A 21,270-nucleotide genomic window follows, 5' to 3' on the forward strand; every position below is an offset into this window, starting at 1 on the left:
CGCTAATGTTTTATTGACCTTCCAACCACTAAAACCAATATGATCAATGATGCACTGAGCTGAAGAAGTAATGTTACATTTCAAACATAACTGGGGAAATAACCCGAAACTTCCTTCCTTAGGAAAGGAGAAAGTATAAGAGTATAAAGGCAGTGCAAGAATAAATAAGTAAAAAAACGGTGCAAAAATTGCCCATAGCATTATCCATCCATTATCTATACACCGCTTAATCCTCACTAGGGTCGCGGGGGGGGGGGCTGGAGGTCTATCCCAGCTGACTCAGGTGAAGGCAGGGGACACCCTAGACAGGTCACCAGTCTGTCACAGGGCCTACATACAAAGACAAACAAGCACTCTCACATTCACACCTACGGGCAATTTAGAATAATCAATTAACCTCAGCATATTTTTGGACTGTGGGAGGAAGCCGGAGTACCCGGAGAAAACCCACGCATGCACAGGGAGAACATGCAAACTCCATGCAGAAAGATCCCGGAAAGCCGGGACGCGAACCAGGGATCTTCTAGCTGCAAGGCAAAAGTGCTAACCACTACACCACTGTGCAGCCCTCCCATAGCATTATATACAGATGATTTTATTCTTTAAACAAAAAAAAACAATGTAGAAGACTCTATACAGAGGATGAGGTTTCAGGTATAGATAGATCGGACAGATGAGTCCTTACTGTGAAAATATTTAAAGACATTGACACATTGTGCAATATAAGGTCAGTCAGCAGCCTCAGTTCATGCACCAACACAACTTTTTATGCATTTTTAAAAAATAAAAAATTACATGTTTCTAAATTTTCTCCATTTACAAGGCAGGGAGATAACCGAAACTTCTTCCTTAATAGTTCCTGTTTAGTTTGTATGCTGTGGTGTCAGGATTACTACACGTGGAAATGAATATCAAATTAAAATCATTTCCATATCTTGACAAGTTGTTGCGATCACAAAGTAAAATACTACATCACTGAGTTCCAGATATCTGCAACTGAATATTTTGTGCCTTTCTAGACACTCTGTGATCTGTAATTTGTGTATAAATGATAAACTGAGGCATAATGATGTTGAAATTGCACTTATTTTCATTTAAAAACTTCAAGTAAAAGACAGTTTGTTAAACGTGAACACTTTCAGAATGTATTTTTTTGCACTAAAACACAGGGAAATATTATAGGTTATTATTTTACTGGTCACTTGAGATCAAACTGTGCTGAATGTAGCTCCTGAACTAAAATGAGTTTGACAGCTCTGCTCTACAGAATAAAGATATGTGTCAATAACAGATTCTATTGGCTGTAAATATTGATTTAACCCTAAACCAGAGACTGACACTTTGTGCCTCTTGTCTTTATGAGATTTGCAGTAAGCCTAAATGTCGGAGTGAAGGATGTTTCATGTATTTGTTATTTATTCGCTCCTAAAATCCTTCAACACCATCAAGCATCTGAAAGAATTAAACTGTTTTAAACACCATTAGAATATCAGATTTAATGTGAGATGACTGAATCCTGTTTTCTACTGTAAAATACTGGGAAAGAAGAGGACATTTTTGATGTTTAGTGCTTAGTTAGAAAGGAATACCATATGATAGGACTTTCTCCAAAAACATATCATGATGTTCCAGCCACTAACTAAACACACAACACTGTTAACTTCACTAACACAGAAAAACTTTATTGAACTGACTCACCTCCTCCATGAAGTCAGGGTATCAGCTGTGGAGACAAAAGACAAGCAAAATTAGCAGAGAATAATTACTTTTCACAGAGAATATTCACTTCAATTTGAACAGAAACTACCAAGATTCAGAGCCATTGAGTGGCTATAATATATTAAAACTGCCGTAAGGTGAACAGCAAACATCTGTGTTAATCCACTTTTCTTTTATTTTAGTCCATTAGTCCATTAAATGAACTTGGACTTAGTGCTAAATTCACACAAATAGAGCTTATTCTTTCCTTATTAATGTGCACCATTTATGAACGACGTCACACAAGATGAGTAAAGTTGAAGTGTTGTCGCTGATTGTGATGCTTCTTCAAATATTTCTAGGAAATTAGAAATCCTTTCTAAAAGAAATATTTCACCTATTTGTTGAAGGTGAAAACATCCAAAGTGATGACTAAAAAGCTCACCAAGAGAAGCTTCTGTGCGGAGTCCACACGCATTGAAAGATATGAGCTGCAGCATAAGGAGTGGACAGAGAACGGGGATGAGTTTACTGGCCATGTCACAACCGTTTTTTTACTCTTTGCTTTCTTAACCGTCTTCGGCTGCCTAGATTCATTTAGCCGTTTTCTTAACTGGGTTACCTCCAAGAGCTCCATTTCCGAGTCAGAGGATGACAGCCTCATGACCGGGTTCCCCCCAGCGGAATTTCAGACTGTGACTCAGGGACAGTGTCATCAGGCATTTCTTCCGTCTCATCCACTCCATCCAGAGCACACTGTGGCTCCTCACAGACCAGTTTCTCCACCGCCTCCTCCCGGTTCCGGCTCTCCGGCTGAGCCTCCTTCGCCCGTGTAGGACCAGGAACCTCCACGCCTCCGGAGCCCCTCGCATCGGTGAGTGTCATACCCAGTTGCTCTCGTTCTTGGCTGTTCAGTCCCTCTTCCTCCTGGTCACTCACACACATTCCTCCATCCTCCGACTCAGAAACGGAGTTCTCTCTAACATCATTCTCACTTTTGTTGCATATATGAAGCCGGGTTAAATCAGACACCAATACTTCAAATTTAATTTTTGTGGGGGTTCTTTGTTTCCCAATTTATTTACAAGTAATAGAATTTCTAAAATGAGATGTATTCCCCAAAACTTAGGGCACAATACATTAGCAACTATATAAGCAACAGTACTAGAAACAGTATCCGAACCAGAAACATACAAGAAACATACGGCTGTGGCCCCTAGCACAAACAAAAAAACACAGTTACCACAGTGCTCTGTATAAGCCTTGGTGCTAAGCACAGAATGCAGTAACAAACAGTAGTTACAAATATTTCATCTTTAACAACACAAAAATACAATGCATATAATAACACACTCATATCTCATGGAACTAGGAGCATAAAATCATATACTGGAAATCCCATACCAAGCACACGGACGGACTAGCATCAGCGGCACATGTACAGTGCTTCCATCCTTCAACCATCGGCACTCCTAAGCACAACACACAGACATAAAGTGGATCTCCAGTGTCAATAACAAACAATCCACCATTCCGTCATCATAGTTCACATTTCAGCCTTTCATATCGCAGTATGATTTACATTTTTCTTACGGTCCTGATCCCCGACCGTCTCTGCGATCACAACTTCCGGTATTCTGCCCTCTGACCTCCAAACTACCGGAGGTACAACAATGACCATACGCCCCCTGCTGTCCAAAATGAGAACCAGCAGAAGAGCCACAAACAGGCATTTCAGTGGTTTTTTCAGTTTGTTTTATTGCCTCTGTTTACCACCTGGTTACATATACAATTTGCAAGTTGATTGGGACACAGCTCGCATCGCCTCACCCTCGTTCTCATGTCACACTCCTTAGCGTAATGACCCTGCTCCCCACACACATGACATTTAAAATCAGGACACTCTCTGAGGATGTGGCCCGGCTGAATACACAATCTACACACCTTTACCTGTCTATCATGTATCACACGTACATATTCTGGTCCTGTTACGGTCATAAATTTAGCTGAATATGGTAGAGACTGAACATAATCAGTGAATTTAACTTTAGAAAACCTCGTCCCATCTGCTATGCTATGTTTACAACTCTTTTTAATTGTTTATTTGTATTTTTAGTGTTTAATTTTGGAATTGAATGTTTTGTATTTTTTATGTTATTATCTAATTAAATATTTTGTCTTTAAGGTTTTATATTCATTTTGAATTATTTAATTGTATTTTTTAATGTTTAGTTTTCTTTTTAAAAACGTAATTGTATTAAATGATTTGTTTTATTGTATTTCATTTCCCTGTTAAAAGAGTGTTTTCCTTACCACCGTCACCTTGGGACTTGCTCTGGGGTTCAGGCATATGGGTTCTGTAAAGTGTCTTGAGACAATTTGACTGTAATTGGCGCTATATAAATAAAATTTAGTTGAATTGCTTTTAAAATTTTTCATCTTTTTTTTGTTCCTGTCAAGGTTTTTACCCCAACCTTAAAAATGAAACAAATCCTCAAATCACAATGCAAATACTTGTGTTGTGTGTGTAGCACTTACAATGGAAATATGCTGCCATTAGGTGGCTTAAGGGCTAGACTATGGAAAAGGTTCAGCTCTGGGAACTGTGTGAAAATTAATGAACACAAGACACAGAAATTAGGTTCCCGGTAATGTATTAAAATAATCAACAGAAAACACTCACTGCATGAAAAGCCAGATTATCGACCCTGTGAATCACTGAAAACCTACTAAGTTCCCCACAGTTATTGGTTGTTCTCAGGCTATGAAGTTCATAGCCTGAGAAGCCTAGCCTAGTTGGCGGGTGAGGAGAAATACCTTGAATGAATCATGTCTGTGGAGTTGGGGGGTGTGTGTGTGGGGCAAGGGGGGGAGTGAGACTTCACACCTGGGGCATGGCAGAGGTGTGAAAACTAATTAGCATCTAGCCTGCCTGTCTAGCATGACTCAGGACTACGATTGGATGAAACAAGACATGACAGCAGAAAAAAAACTGTCATGATTGGTTGAAAGATCTGTTGCTACTGGTCAAATCCCCGCCCCCCGCCAGCCCCCCCACCCACCCCACCCCACCCCACCCCCACCTCCTCACCCCCAGTCACACACAATAATAACGCTTATTATTATTAATATTTTAATAAGACATTAATAAATATGGGCCATATAGTGTATAATTACCTGCATACTTGTTATTGTTAACCAATGGGCTATCCTACAATCAATGACATTAATTTATTGGAAGGGAAAAAATATGACATGTTGAGACATGTTGAAAAACAAGAGCTTTATTGAACAGTCCTGAGTTCCAGAAATCCGAAATCAAAATTAAAATAAACTGTCTTTAAAAACAAAAAATTTACAAAAAATTTTGACCAAGTTCATCTCTCACTCCAGGCTGGTCTCAAGCATCAGCTCTGGCTTAAAATGTTTTCTGGCTGCTGCCGTGTTGTACTTCAGTGGCTTCAGTCTATCAGACGGCTGTCCATTGTGAAAACACCTGTGATGTAGAGCTGTGTACTTTACATCAGCCTGTAGGGCTGCACACAGGTTGGCAAGCTCCTGGCTGTGGAAGGATGGAGGCCATACTATCCATCCACGCACCCCGTCAACGCTGCCGTCCTCCTCATCTGACATCATGTCAGCTGTGATGCTCTTCCAGAAGTCCTCTTCATCGGGAGCAAGGACTGTCTTCCTGGCATCCAGCAGATGTGAACACAATCAGTACAGGAAATCAATACTTTTTTTTTTTTTTTTTTTAAACAATATCTTTATTGGGTTTTATATTATGAAAAACTTAACAATACACTCAACATAAAACAAATAAAGAGCAACATGATCCCCCCAAATAAATAAAAAATAAATAAAAAAGTGAAAGAATGAAAGAGAAAAAATAAATAAATAAATAAATAAGTAAATAAATATAAATACACAGCATACAGCTCAACAATTCAGCACCACTGTCAAAATTAATTGGCCTCATAACATCTGAGAAACTCAGTTAAAGGTGACCATATTTTCCCAAAGTCCCCTCCTCTTCCTCTGACAATATAAGTAAGTCGTTCTAGTACAATACAAGATGCCATCTCTCTCACCCACATAGGTATTGAGGGTACGTCCATTTTCTTCCAGTATAAAGATATCAGCCTCCTGGCCTGCAGGAGTCCAAAATCAATGAGTGTTAACTGACTTGAAGTGAAAATACAGTTCTCTGGAAATATACCCAACACACACGTCCTTGCGTGAAGAGGCACCCTCACACCAACAATCTTAGACAAAGTTCGTATGACTGATTTCCAGAACGTCTGTAATTTTGAACAGCCCCAAACACAATGAAACAGAGTACCCTTTTCTTCTAAGCATTTGCTGCACGTGTCTGGGATATTGGGCGACCAACGATTCAGTTTGATCGGAGTTATGTAAGTTCTCATCAACCATTTATATTGGAGGAGTTTCATCCTTGTGTTAATTGATTGAGTTTGGGCTTTTAAACATGCACTTTCCCAATCTACTTCATGTATATCCTCTTGAAGATCAGATCTCCATGCTTCCAGCTTGTCAGTGGTGGTTTCCTTATCATGTGCCAATAGAGCTGCATAAAATAAAGAAGTTTGACCTTTCTCCTCTAAGTTTTGGAGTGTAAGGTTCTCCAGATGTGATAGCGGAGGTTCAGATATAATGTGTTTGTATTTTGACATAATGAAATGTTTTACTTGTAAATATTTAAAAAAATGTTTCTTTGGAATGTCATATGTTTGACATAGTTGGTCAAATGTGAGCAGACCACCATCCCTATAAAGGTCTGCCACCTTCTGTACACCTTTATGTGCCCAAGTTTTGAAACCTCCATCTGCTCTTCCTGCCATGAAGCACTCATTGCCCCATATAGGGGAAAGACGTGAAATAGGAGGGAGATCGCCAACATGTTGATGTGCCCTATACCAAACGTCTATGGTATTTTTAAGAAAAGGGTTGTTTGTTATTTTCTTTAAGCGTTTGGGATTTGCAGAGTACAGATACAGTTTTAATGCAAGGTTTGGTTCTGATGTTTGTTCAATATTTACTCAGGCTGGGGGTATCTCAGTTGAAAAGTAAAACATGGCTGAGCGTAACTGTGCAGACCAGTAATACCATTTCAGATTTGGCAGTTTTAGCCCTCCTCTTTCGTATGGCAGGTACAGCAAGCGTCGTCTCAGCCTGGACTTTTCATTATTCCAGATGAATGCATTAAAAATACTGTTTACTTCATCAAAGAATAATTTTGGGGGTGGTAGAGGGAGTGATTGAAAGAGGTATAAGAACCTTGGTAGCACGTTCATCTTAATCATGTTTATTCGGCCAATTATTGATATGGGCATTGTCATCCATCTATCCAGAGTTGCCTTCACTTCTCTAATCAAAGGGTCGTAATTTGTTGCAACGGTGGTTTTAACATCAGGGGTAATTTTAATTCCAAGATACACAAATCCCTCGTATGCATTAATAAACAGGGTTTGTATGATTGATTTTAGCCTTTCGTCCTCATTTAAAAATAGTATGGTAGATTTTGAGTCATTTACAGTATATCCAGAGAACTGTCCAAATAGTTCAATTTGTTGCATTAGGTTTGGTATGCTGGTAGACAGCTTTGTTAAGAAAACTATCAAACCATCAGCATATAGAGCCAATCTGTGTTGTTGTTCTCCTATACGGATACCAGACAAGTCTGTATGTGTTCGTATTGCCATAGCCAAAGGTTCTATAGCCAGTATGAATAACATTGGTGATAGTGGGCATCCCTGGCGTGTGGAGCGTTCTAATGTAATTGGTTTTGAAACTATATTATTTGTTAAAATACTGGCAGTGGGTCCTGTATACAAGATCTGAATCCATTTAAGAAAGTTAGTTCCAAATCCGAATCTTGGCAGAACATTAAATAAATATGGCCATTCTATCCTATCGAAAGCCTGACGGGCATCCAGCGATAATAAGGCTGTATCTTTTGCATCAAATTTCTCATAAATTATATTGAAAACTCTCCTAATATTGTGGAATCCTTGACGTTTTGGTACAAAGCCATTTTGATCATTATGAACCAATTGTGAGATGTAGGGGTCTAATCTTTTTGCTAGAACTTTACAAAGTATTTTAGTATCAACTCCCATTAGACTTATTGGTCTAAATGATGAGCGTTCTGCAGGTGGCTTACCAGGTTTTAAGATCAGTGTGATCATTGCTTGTCTCAGAGTGGGTGGGAGAGTTCCATTTTGATAAGCTTCTTTATACATTTTAAAAAGTGGGATCGTTAATTTTTCTTGAAAAGCTTTATAAAATTCACTCGTAAATCCATCCGGCCCAGGGGCCTTACCACTGTTAATATTTTTGATGGCCTGTGATATTTCTTCAGTTGTTAAATCTCTGTCTAATTCCTTTTTTGAATCTTCTGCTAGGGTCGGGAATTGAAGTTGGTCTAAGAATGTTTCTTGTTCCACTGAAACTTGAGGGCATTCTGACTTATATAGGGTTTGATAAAACTCTCTAAAGCTGTCATTGATTTCAGATGGGTCTACTGTTAAGTTCCCTGCAGAGTTGATTATACTGTTAATCGCTCTGTCACTATGCATTTTCTTAATTCTCCATGCCAGGAGCTTGCCAGCTTTTTCTCCCTGATCATAGTAAGATTGCTTTAGCCACAACAGATTTCTCGCGGCCGCGTCGGAGGATAATTTATTATACTCAGTTCTTAAACGTAACAGTTCACTTTGTTTTAACTGGTCATCGCCAGTGGTTAGGTCTAGTTCCAGAAGTTTGATCTGTTTTTCCAGAATTTCAATCTGTTTCTTTTGTTTTTTAGCCTTCGTGCTCGTGAAACTGAGAATTTCACCTCTAATGTATGCTTTAAACCCCTCCCATCTCACCGAGGCACTAGTTTGGTCTGTATTTAATTCAAAGTAATTATGTATTTTTTCTCCTACGAATTTAACAAAGTCAGGATTCTGTAGCCATCTTGCTTGAAATCGCCAGTTAATGGGATTATTAGTAAATTTCTCTATGTGGACATTTAATGAGATTGCTGCATGATCACTGATCACTATGCTATCATACTGGCATTTTTTAATCCTTGATAAAAGTCCTCTTGAAACCAAAAAATAATCTATACGAGATTGTGATTTATGTATACTGGATTGACAGGAGAATTCTATTTTGTCTGGATTCTGCTCCCTCCACACTTCCACCAGATTAATATCTGATATATATTGATTTATTACTTGTCTAGTTTGTGTTTTATAAATGTCTGAGCCTGTTGAATGATCTATAGTTGGGTTTAAAGTGCAGTTAAAATCTCCTCCAATTATGTAAGATCCTTGTAAAGTAGATATTGTAAGAAAGAGATCTTCAAAAAATTTAGGGTTATTTTCATTTGGTCCATATATGCTCACTAGATTCACTGCAAATGAGAGAATATTGCCCTGAGCGATTACATATCTACCAGCAGGATCTTGAATTGTTTTAATCATTTGAAACGGTACAGTTCTGTGGATCAGGATAAGTACCCCTCTGGCATAGTTATTATATGATGCATGTACAACTTGACCAGGCCATCTGTTCTTTACAAGTTTAACATCAGACATTGTCAGATGTGTTTCTTGAAGAAAAATTATTTTGGATTTAAGCTGTTTGATCCTGTTTATAACTTGCTTCAATTTAATCAATCTCCTGAGTCCCCTGACATTCCAACTTGTAATTTTTATATCAGACATGTTCTGGATATTTACTTGTTCCATAAGTGGTAGCTTTGTTCTGTGATGTAAATGTACTAAGACCCATTGCTGATGCTGTATTAACATAAAATACATAGAAATTCTTAAAAACCAACAAACAAAAATAAACCTGTAATTGGCCCATAAGACTCCAAATCCCCACCCTTACTCAGAACAGTAAACAGGGGCTTATACTAATCCACTCTACAGGGGAGTAGTTGAACTATAAGAACCTGACCTCAAAAGCCACAGTGGTATCCGTCAACCACGCAATACCATATTTTAAACTCTATGAACCCAAACAAACAGTAGACAGGTTAGATAAGCCAGTAAGCTATTTGGCAACAGTGTCTCTTAATAGTGTCCATTCTGGCGCACAAAATGTCTTGGAAAAAATAACACTTTCACAAAAATGAATAACATTAATGCAAAAACAGAGAAGAGGAAGAAGAACTTAAATGATTATAATGGCTTCATGAAAGCATTATAGAGGAATGCCTTTTACAAATTAAATTACATAGCTGCTCGGAATTAGTAAGATAAATGTATAACTGAAAAAGTCTCAAGTTATTGGCTCATCTTATATCCACACATTTACGGAGTGTTTAATGGTTAAAGCCAGCTTGTTGTGTGGTCCAGAAAGTGAACAGCTCACCGCATTCCGTTAGTTATCTCCGGTGTGCTTGCGATGGAACTCCTCTGCTTCCTTTGGAGCTGATAACAGCTGAATTTTCCCATTGTGGAGGATCCTCATCTTGCATGGGTTGTACTGGAACCCGCGGAACATTCCTTTTTCGGCGAACACTTTTTTGACAGTGTTGAATTCGGATCTCTGTCGAACGGACTCAGCTGATAAGTCCTGGACAAAAAAGAGCTTGTTTCCATCGTGTGTAATGTTGTGCTGCTTTGTGGAGCGAAACACGAACTCCCGATCTTGAAAGTTCAGAAAACGGATAATGACTGCTCTATCCATATTCGGTTTCGGCGAGGCGAGGGTACGATGGGCCCGCTCTATCGTGAAGGACCTGTCGGTCTCCAGCCATCGTGGTAGCATCTCCCGTATAAACTCCATCAGCGGCCGCTTACCCTCAGTGCCCTCCCGGAGGCCAAACAGACGTAGATTTTTTCTTCGGCTCCGGTTCTCCAGGTCGTCGGTCTTGGTCTCCAGGTAGGCGATTCGTTTCATGGCTCTGTTGAGATCCGCTGTTTTCTTTTCTAGGTGTTCCTCTGTTGACATGATTCTGTGCTCAGCTTCCTCCAATCGTGTAGCATTGGCGGCGACATTTTGCTTCACTTCTGTCATGTTGTTCTCCAAAGCGGTTACTGATTTAGTCATTTCACCCATGAGGCTACTTATATTGTCCAGTTTAGTTCCAAATCCACCGATCTCGGAGCGGAGTGACTGAAGTTCAGCTAGTACCGCCGTGAGGTCGGTTGTGTTGCTAGGGCTAGCGGCCCTCTCCCCATGCGAGTCCGGCGGTGGACTATCAGCTTTACCTGGCTTTTGGGAACCGCGCTTTCGGGTGAAAATGTCACAATCCTTAGTTATAGTCGTCTTGGACATTTTCTCAATTCAGTTGGCTTGTCTAATGTAGGGTTATTACAAGTTTTTAATGCGGGTTACACGGAGCCTCCACTTTATGCTGCCTTCCGGGTCCGCGGCTCCATAGCGCCCCGGAAATCAATACATTTAATAATTTAACAGAAAAATAATGTCATAGTGACCAGCAATACTATTCTAACCACATTTTGTATAAAACACACAATGTAATGAATCAAACTAATATCTCTTACCCTCTTTCTTCTGTGGTGACTCGGGGCAGAAGACTTCATGGCCTCCGCCTGATCCGCCATGTTGGGTTGACTGTAGCGGTAGTTCCTCCGTAGAGTTTCAAAATGCTTTTTACAATCAGCTGGAAAACAGTTAAATGAAGCCGTTATTAGCTTTATTATTATTTCCTGCTATTTTCAGCTATTGTTAGCTTTTGTTTCTGTTGATGAAATCGAAAAATTTAGAACAATTTTAAACAGGATACTTACGTAGAAGGACGTCTGTCTCCACATCCTCCACATCTGGACTTCAGCCAAAGTTTTAACTAAATATGTCCTGACTGTCTCATTGTGAGGTGAGCCCAGTCTGTGAAAATAAATCAGAACATTCATTTACTACTCACAGCAGAATAACTGCAGAGTCAACTGTAAAGTCGTTTAAAACAGTTTTAAATTAGCAGACACAATTTGAATGGATGCATGAATTGTTTACAATCTACAGTACAACAATTTGTGTGCATTCAGCTGACAAAGAATTATTATACATGCTTACAGTAAACATTTTTCTCACAAAAAAGAAACGAAAAAGAAAAAAGAATAAACAGTCTCACCCTTGTTCCTAAAAGTACAAAAAGGCAAAAATAAAGTCACGTTTGTTAACAAAGATGGAGGACTACATGCTATCACTGCTTAACGTTACCAATTCAGAGCACTGTGCTAAAACTCGCTAAAAATATCCCACAAATGGAATATATTCTTACCGCAATTTTAGGACTGTGCTCTCCTCTTTTCCGCTGAATTTCCTCGCCGCTGGAGAAAGTGTTTAATTTTGCTTCCATGGCGGCTATCCTCTCCTCCAGCTTCTCCTCCAGCGGTCCTCTCTGGCCAGACAGCCGGCTGATAACGCTCAATAGTTTCTTCTCAGTGTCTGTCGCGGGTCTGACTGGAACCAGTCGGTCATGTTCAGGCTGTTCTATGCGAGGAGTTTGTGGTGAGTCGGACTGGTGATACCGGGCCGCCATTGTAGAAACTCCCTCTTTTCGACCGGGGTGGAGCCCGTTCGGAGTTGGAGCCGGCGCCCGACTTGGCGCCGGTTTTTTGTGTTTCGACCACCGGAGCTGCGGCTCCGGGCTCCAAACTCTGGGGCCGTTTCGGGCACCAACTCGTTGCTGGGCCAGAGGTGGCCAGAGTTGAGAGCCGAGCACGTCACGGGCAGAGGGCGGGGTGACATCTAAAAACATCTAAAAAGATAAACATGGATATGGTCATCAACTTATTGCGCGTGTTTAACCGCTAAGTAGTCAATGCAAGCGTAGTCGAAGCTAAGTAGCTAAGCTAACGCTAGCACGTTTACTGTTAAGTATCCAAACGTCTTTGATAATTACCTTTCTTCTCAAACGTGATCGCTGGGCATTGGAACGGCGACGCCGATGGGTAACCCCTAACAGAAGGTTTTGCTGTTCAGCGATGGCGAGACACACTAGCAAAGCCATGAACACCACTCCAATGAAGTCCTCCATTGTTGTTGTGTGGGTTTCCGTACAGCGTGAACGCTGTTGAACGGCTACGTACGCAGTGACGTACACACGTTTTGTGGTGGCGCAATGACGCAGCTCCAATTTTGCTCCTTCTGAATGGAAACACAAACCCGTTCTGGGGCGGCACGAGATTTGAACCAAAAAAGCACTGGCTCTCAACTTTGAACCAACCTAGCACCTGGTGTTCTTTGGTCGAAAGCAAGACGACTTCTTTGTCTGTTCGTGTATCGCGCGGTTCTTGCGAGACGACGCGTGTGATTGGACGAGCAACTCTAACGTGATGACGTCAGTGACGCAGCATTCCTTAAAGTAACATGCCGACTTCTCCAGGTCAACAGATTTTCTCTATGCCTGCAAGATGAACTTCTTTAATCAAAAGAAGAAAAGGCTTTGCCCTTTACTGTGATGCCTCTGTCATATCATCCTAGATGAGCTTGATCTACACTACCAGTCAAAAGTTTGGACACACCTTCTCATTCAGTACATACATACATATGGAATTATGTTGTAAACAAAAAGAGTTAATATTCAGTATTAATCTCAATGTATAAATAATACAAATAAATAAAAACCATTGAATGAGGTGTGTCCAAACTTTTGTCTGGTAGTGTGCATGCAGTGTTGATAATGTATCATCAGATGAACCCTGAACACTGTAATTACAGTTGATCATTTTGCCATTTCATGCAAACTTGTAACATATTTGAATGACAGATTTAGAGCAGAAAGGTCAGCATATGTACAGACCTGATCAAAATCTTAAGACCAGTTGAAAAATAGCTAGAATTTACCTTTTGCACATTTGGATCTTAATGAGGTTTTAAGTAGAGCTACAATATGCAAAAGCAAGAAGGGGGAGTGAGACAAAAAGCACTTTGAAAAAGTAATTTATTGAAAACAACAAGTAAACTGAAATAGGCTGTTTATCAGCTGATCAAAAGTTTAAGACCATCGCTCAAAAAATTACAAAAAACTCTCCAAACCAGAACAAAAAATGTTCTCAGTAGGACTCAGTAATGAGTAGCTCCACCGTTCTTGTTAATCACTTCAAAAATTCGTTTGGGCATGCTTGATGCGAGTGTTTCCAAGAGGCTGGTGGGAACATTTCTCCAAGTGGTGAAGATGGCTTCACGAAGGGCATCAACTGTCTGGAACTGATGGCCATTTTTATAAACTTCCCTTGCCATCCATCCCCAAATGTTCTCTATGGGATTTAAATCAGGGGAACATGAGGGATGGTCCAAAAGAGTGATGATATTCTCCCTGAAGAAGTCCTTGGTCAAGCGAGCATTGTGAACTGCAGCGTTGTCCTGTTGAAAAACCCAGCTGTTACCACACAGACGAGGGCCCTCAGTCATGAGGGATGCCAGCTGCAACATCTGCACGTACCAGCTGCCGTTTGATGACCTGCACCACCTGAAGCTCCAGTGTTCCACTGAATGAAAAAGCACCCAGATCATGATGGACCCCCCTCCACTGTGCCGGGTAGAAAACATCTCAGGTGGGATCTCCTTGTCATGCCAGTAACGTTGGAAGCCATCTGGACCGTCAAGGTTAAATTTTTTCTCATCACAGAATAAAACTTTTTTCCACCTTTCACTGTCTCATGTTTGATGCTCCCTGGCAAAGTCTAAACGCGCAGTTTTGTGGCGTTTTAGGAGACGAGGTCTTTGAATTCATTTTTTGTTTTTGAAAACCTTTTCCCGCAGATGCCGTCTGATGGTTATTGCGCTGCAGTCGGCACCAGTAAGGGCCTTAATTTGGGTCGAGGACCGCCCTGTGTCTTGACGGACAGCCAATCGGATCCTCCGGCTCAGCGCAGGTGTAATTTTTTTGGGTCTACCACTTGACTTTTTTGTTCCATAATGCTCAGGATCTTTCAAAAAATTTAGAATGACTGTCTTACTGCGTCCAACCTCAGCAGCAATGGCATGCTGCGAGAGGCCTTGCTTATGCAGCTCTACGATCCGACCACGTTCAAGAAGAGAAAGGTTCTTAGCTTTAGCCATCAGGAGGGCATGACCATGTGAATGCCTGACAGAAGATGAGAATTTTGAGCAGATTTGGGCTTTTATAGCCTGTGGTCTTAAACTTTTGATCAGCTGATAAACAGCCTATTTCAGTTTACTTGTTGTTTTCAATAAATTACTTTTTCAAAGTGCTTTTTGTCTCACTCTCCCTTCTTGCTTTTGCATATTGTAGCTCTACTTAAAACCTCATTAAGATCCAAATGTGCAAAAGGTAAATTCTAGTTATTTTTCAACTGGTCTTAAGATTTTGATCAGGTCTGTATTTGCTAGATGGTGTTTTTTAAGGAATCCATCCTTGAACCTCTGACAGAAACAAGACCAGCCATTATGAAGCAGTTCATAGCTATTAATGTCAGGTCAGAGAGTACTATATATAGACGCGTAATTGCAGGAGTTTCCAGGCTTCATCACCATCCCAACAGACATTTTTATGGAAAGTCGGTAGAAGTTTGGAACTTGAGGGGAACAGACACCTCATGTCCATCATCATTTCTACCTGTTGAGGGCATTGCTGGAAGATGTGTGGTAAACACATCCACTGTACAGGAAAGCAACATAAGAGAAAAGGTGACTGTAGTCATGCTGCTCTGCATGGTGTTTGAGATTTAGGATTTTCACAGTGTTGAAAAGTGCCTGTGATGTGCTTTTATTTACTTTTATAAAAGCTGTATGAACCCTGATTCAAATAAAGTATAAACTGTATAGTTTTGTTTGTGTGTCCTTTTTCTCTTTAAAAAAACTAATGCAAGTGTGAAAAGTCAACCCCCACCCCTAACCCCCCTACCTTACACCCTCCACACCCACCACTCTGATTTGCATTTGTATAGCTCACAGCATTTTCACTGACACTGGAAAGCTCCCCCCCTGGGACATCAGCCGTCCACGTTAATTCCTGGCATTTCTCGGTAGTTTTTTGTGCTGCCTGCAAATTGCAGTGCACTGCCATTAACTTGAAATTCCACGGAAATGTTCAGTGCTGTTTAAAGACAAAAATCCCTACTTTCATGCAGTGAATGTATCAAGGGAAAACAATGACCAAAATAATAACACAAAACAATAACAGAAGTCAGAAACAGAAAATCAGAAAAATCAAACCTTCACCTGTCATTCAATCAATTCAAATCACAATAAAGCAGCTACACTTTAAACAATTTAAAGTGACTATGTGCTATGGTCAATGTCAATAATGCAATGACAGTTCTAGATTCAGGTGAATGTGGTTCCACTGTTGCCAATGGGGTGTTAATCAAAGTAATTAATCCATAAAACAAGTTGAACAAGTCCAAACAAGGTGAAATGAATCTAAACAAGTCCTACCACAGCATTGGGGAAGGGATGAAGCTGTAAGGCTTGAGGCCTGCCAATGAGTGGGGTGGGTGAAGGGCTGAATCTTTTCATACTGTTCCAGTTCTTTGGAGGGTAGCTCGCCATCAATTCAAATCATCCATTGAAGCCTAACCTGTTCAGCAGACAGGCTTCATCATTATCATCATCATCATCAGTCACTCATCACATTTTTCATTAGTTGCTCACCAATGTTCAGCAAAATGTTTGGTTTCTGTTGGTGGAATCCAGAAGTCCAAGAGGATGGTTGTGGAGTTGAAGGTCTGTTAGCATTAGCATGAGCATTAGCATGATACCAAACAGCTTCAACTTGCTTCACATGAATTTTAACTCACTTTCTTTGATGCTGTGGTTTCCAGGATTGTGAAAAGTGAACGGGTTTCCAGTGATGAGTGGTGTGAGCTGATCCTGCTGTTCAAGTCGCTGTGTGTGAATGACTGAATGTGGATGTACTTCAAACAAAGGAACAGGGGTGGATTCCAGGTGGGAGAGAGACTGCCGGTGATTGGCTGAGGGGTTGAGTGACAGTGAATGGATCCAATACTGTGGAAGTGACTGATTGTGACTGATTGCAGTCGTCTGTTCATGTTGGGATCCTTGATGACCAGCTGCAGCTAATTCTGGTTTGTTGTTGTTTCTGTTGTGGTTGTACAGTAACTCCAGATACAAGATGCAGGACACTGAATCCAGGTGAGCTCAATCCATTCACTTTGATTTATTTAGAGCAAATTCACAGCATTTGTCACCTCACAGCGCAGAGCATAGTAAGGTACAGACCTGATGAATTACAAACAGAGGACAGAGAAGAAAACAATCCAGAGTTGCCTTTGGACTCCCAATGAGCTCCAGTGAATCAGTGAATGAACGAACTGGCAGATCCCCGTGGGGATTCGAACCGTGACCCGCCACATGACAGACACACAACTTATGTGTGTGCTATCTTTCACACGTAATCATTTGTAGAGTTTGTTGTAATGATGCTGGCAAGAGGTTGTCATGCAGCCAGTGTAAAAAGAGCCTTGAGCGGGATTCGAACCAAGGACCTCCTGTATCAGAGGCAGATACCTTACCACTACACTATCCTTCTCACAGGGTGCAGCTGTTAGTTTTCTTAAATGATGGTACAAAGAAGTATTGAAGAGGTGAAAATAGTAAAGGTATTGAAATGGATTTGAACCGGGTACCTTCAACACCAGTGGCAGAAATCTTACCTCTATACCACATGTCCTACCAGTCGCTGCTTTGACTTTCTTGTAATGATGGTAGCAACAGCTTCTCAATAAGCCACGCTACAACAGGAGTCTTCAGCTGGATTTAAACCATAAGCCTCCTGGATGACAAGCACACAACTTATCTCTCAACTGTCTTTCTTACAAGGGCTAGTGCTTACTTTTAATAAATGATGGTTGAAAGAGGTATTGTTGGGGGGACTAAAAGTGCCAAAATTAAATAAATAAATACATCATTAAATAATTAATTCATTAAATATGTCATTAATTAATTAAAATTGAAATCAAATATGTCATTAATTAAAATTGGAATTAAATACATAAATGTGTTATTAAATATGTCATTAATTCATTAAAATACCAATTCATTTTAAGTAAAAAACATATATTATTATTTCACTATTTAGTTAATTATTTCATGGTCTTTGTGTTGCAGTGGATCATGAATTTATTTTATCTGTCAACCTTGCCCGTCAAAGTCGGTGGGCGGATCCTAACACCTGATTGGTTACCCTGCACATCAAGTCAAGGCAAATCGATTCCAGATAATGGATTGATGCAGAGCTTGTGAACACATTCCGATACACTGGGTGGCGCTATTCACCTCTACGTTGGTTTGGATACTCTGTTAAATAAAACTTTATTGGCAACAAAATTGCCGTTCCACAACAAGGTATTGATTGTAGCTTGACCTTGAGCCCAACATGAAAACGTTTGTGACACAGAAAGACGTGAGTGACAATAAATGAGCTCATATGACATCATGGACAACAGAGTCAGACAGACAGGCTCCTGAAAAGGTCTTGTTCATTCAATTTAAGTGTTTATTTCAGGTTGTAGAAGCTCTACAAGATAGAAAACATAATAGCACGTCTTGTCCCAGCAGCATCTATAAAACTGTGGTTTGTTCATGAGACTGTCGCTTACGGCCACACCAGCCTGAATACGCCCGATCTCGTTTGGTCTCGGAAGTTAAGCAGGGTCGGGCCTGGTTGGTACTTGGATGGGAGACCGCCTGGGAAAACCAGGTGCTGTAAGCTTTTTACTTCTCCTCACAACCTGAACAGGACTCTGCTGCTCATTCACTGGACCCAGCTGGCAAAAGTCTGAGGTTAAATATTAAGATTTGAAGAGAAAGCATAGAAATATATACTGAAAGCAGCAGCTACAAACAGTCTTTATAGATGCTGTTGGCTGATTTCATCCAGAACATTTCACAAATGTAGTGCAGTAAAAGTTCAAAGCAACATGGCAAAACTGATAACTATTTCAAAACTAGTTGGTATAGCCGCTGAGCAGTGAAGGACTGTAGACAAAGAGCATTCATATGACTTTATTCTTTATTCATTTTCCTGAAAAATACCTCCATTACGTCTTCATATACAAATGAAGCTCATTCTCAGCTTCACCTAAATTAATCAGCAAACAAACTCTGTCCTTCTCTGGAGTTGCATTAAACTTCCCAGTCTCTAAGGCTAATGGTAACGTTCCCGAGTGGAACTGTACACACAGTGATCTCTGTTTTTGGCTTTAATTCTGCTTCACATAAGGTTCCACACTGTATCTATTCTTTGTAAGACAGTTAGCTTGTAGTTTTGGTTTATACCAAATATCAACAGACTATTTTTTCTCTCATCCTAAGGAACATACAACTCTTCATCTCCTGAATATCACAGAATAACCTATTTTGAAAAATAAATGATGAGTTGTTCAAATGAAATAAAGATTTCAACTCATTTGCTCAGGAGTGGCCATTGGAGATGTCCAAATTAAACAGCTTTTTTGTGACTCTGATTGGACATCTTCACCGGTCTGTCCCGAAGGTGAAGGATTTGGCATTTATGTCTGATGTCTGGAGCTTCCCATCCCGTATCCCCACTAGTGGTCAGAACTGAAGGAAATTTGTGGACAAGAAAGATGTCATTGCTTTATGATGCACCGTGTTACAACTTGTATGTTCTTGGAAGCCCCGAACACCAGAAGGATAATCAGACACATGAATTGCATAGTTGTGTATAAGTATGGAACCCTAGATTATCATCATGCTCAACTCTGTTCAGTACAGATCCCAGAGCTCTGCCTGCTGACTGAGCTAAAACATTAACAAGATATTTATACTGGTCAGCATATGACTTATAATAGATTAAGTTTGATTTTTTTTTTTTTTTTTGGGGGGGGGGGGGGGGTCTATCTCAGCTGACTTAGGGTGAAGTCATTGGACACCCTGGACAGGTCACCAGTCAATCACGGGACTACATATAGAGACAAACAATCACACTCACATTTACACCTATGGACCTAAGTTTCAGAGGTAGGAGACCTCAGCAGGTTTGAGTGGAGCTCGTGGTTCAACCCTGTCTTCCTGTCGCCTGCAGACAACACACCCAATGTGACCCTGTCTACCTCCTTTTCCACAGACATACAGAGAATCCCTTTTTTGAATCGTGTTGGAACAAGAAGTTTATAGAGTTCTCTCTGGTTTCTGTACCTTCTTACATCAAGGATATCTGTGTGATGGTGTAGCCTCCTGGTCCTCTCCCGGCTCAGTTGTAGCTACATGCTTGGGATCAGAGACTTGGTGGCGGCCTGGGAAGTCACAGCAGTTTCAGATTGGAGCACATTATACAAAGACATCAGTGAAGGCTTTCTGGATCTGGATAACTTGACGAGTCCGATCCCTGTACTGTTCTGTTCTTTCCACAGCATAAAATCTTATTCTGCTCTCGGTAACTATGCTCCCCTAAAAACATCCACATTGTCAGCCTTACATTGCGATCATACTGCGACATAATGTTAAAATATTAACCTAAAAAAATAACTTAAACAGTTTAAATAGCTTTGATAATATAAATTACTGTCAAATATATTTTTGTTTAGTTCTAGCAAAGGAACCTCTGCTGCCATCTTCAGGTTTATTACAGTAATAGCAATCAAGCACAACAGAACATTTCAAAAGCTCAAACTGACAGCAAATTTGTGTGCCGGAATTTTGTCTTTTGTTAAAACTACACTCTACTCCGCATGTATGACCATTTTCGTAAACAATTCTTGTACATTAAAAGTTTTAGCAGCTAGTGTGGCTAATTCACAAATTCAGCAACATCTGTTTTTAATCAATTAAAATTAATTCCAATCAATACATTTGGCAGTTGTTGAGTCAGCTCAGTTACACAAATATAAATTGATATTTTTGGCCAGTATTTTATTTTTTTGTGTGGAATTGAGTGGAATTGAGAGCTGAGATTATGATGCTTTTTGCATATTTTTAATAGTGAAAATAATCACTGGTGGGTTCAACTTACATGCTGTCTTTATTGCATTTGCTTTTTTTCTATGCAGGTAAACCCAATGAAGATTTCCTCTAAAAACAACATGTGCATATCTTCACTGCATCGTTTTAAACACAAACACCCTGGAAAAACCTGCCAGACCCCAAGTTACAAAATGCATTGAAGACGATGACTGCTGCACTAAACCCTGGAAGGAAAAACGCATTATTTTTCTCACACACAATACGCTGTGTAAAAGTGTGACTTACCTTATCTGATGACATCTGTATGTCCAGTGTCCATGGCGATTAAACATCTAGAATCCGCCATCAAAACATCCGGAAAAAAATACACTTCAGGATGCTCAGATCTCGCTTGAGAATTCTCACATTTTTAAGGTTTCTTCAGTAAAAAAGTAGTTCACACATATTATCTACACAGTTATGGATGTATTACAAACAATAACTGCTCATAGCTAATTTGGCGTACTTTTAACTGTGTTAATTTGACATAATTTGAACAAACATTGGTGAAAAACAAAGCTGCAGCTGTAGCCATTCATGGTAGTATTTTACTGATTTAACACAGTAGTACCTCCCTTTCAACACTAGATGTCAGGCTCACACCTGTTCAGGTTTAGAGTTGTATTATTGGCT

At 40.1% G+C, this 21,270-nt stretch overlaps 1 long non-coding RNA gene and 1 other non-coding gene across 2 annotated transcripts; both read left to right on the forward strand.

Moving 5' to 3' along the window:
- The first annotated feature begins 14,142 nt into the window (after positions 1-14,142).
- LOC118469286 (uncharacterized) lies at positions 14,143-14,903 on the forward strand. The gene is made up of 2 exons (XR_004846140.2): positions 14,143-14,295; positions 14,452-14,903. It is a non-coding gene; the product is annotated as an uncharacterized LOC118469286 (long non-coding RNA).
- Positions 14,904-18,266: 3,363 nt separating this feature from the next.
- On the forward strand, positions 18,267-18,385 carry LOC111586014 (5S ribosomal RNA). The gene has a single exon (XR_002747923.1). It is a non-coding gene; the product is annotated as a 5S ribosomal RNA (ribosomal RNA).
- The last annotated feature ends 2,885 nt before the right edge of the window (positions 18,386-21,270 follow it).

The sequence above is a fragment of the Amphiprion ocellaris genome, chromosome 24 (genome assembly GCF_022539595.1).
Source record: "Amphiprion ocellaris isolate individual 3 ecotype Okinawa chromosome 24, ASM2253959v1, whole genome shotgun sequence".
Taxonomy (NCBI): domain Eukaryota; kingdom Metazoa; phylum Chordata; class Actinopteri; family Pomacentridae; genus Amphiprion; species Amphiprion ocellaris.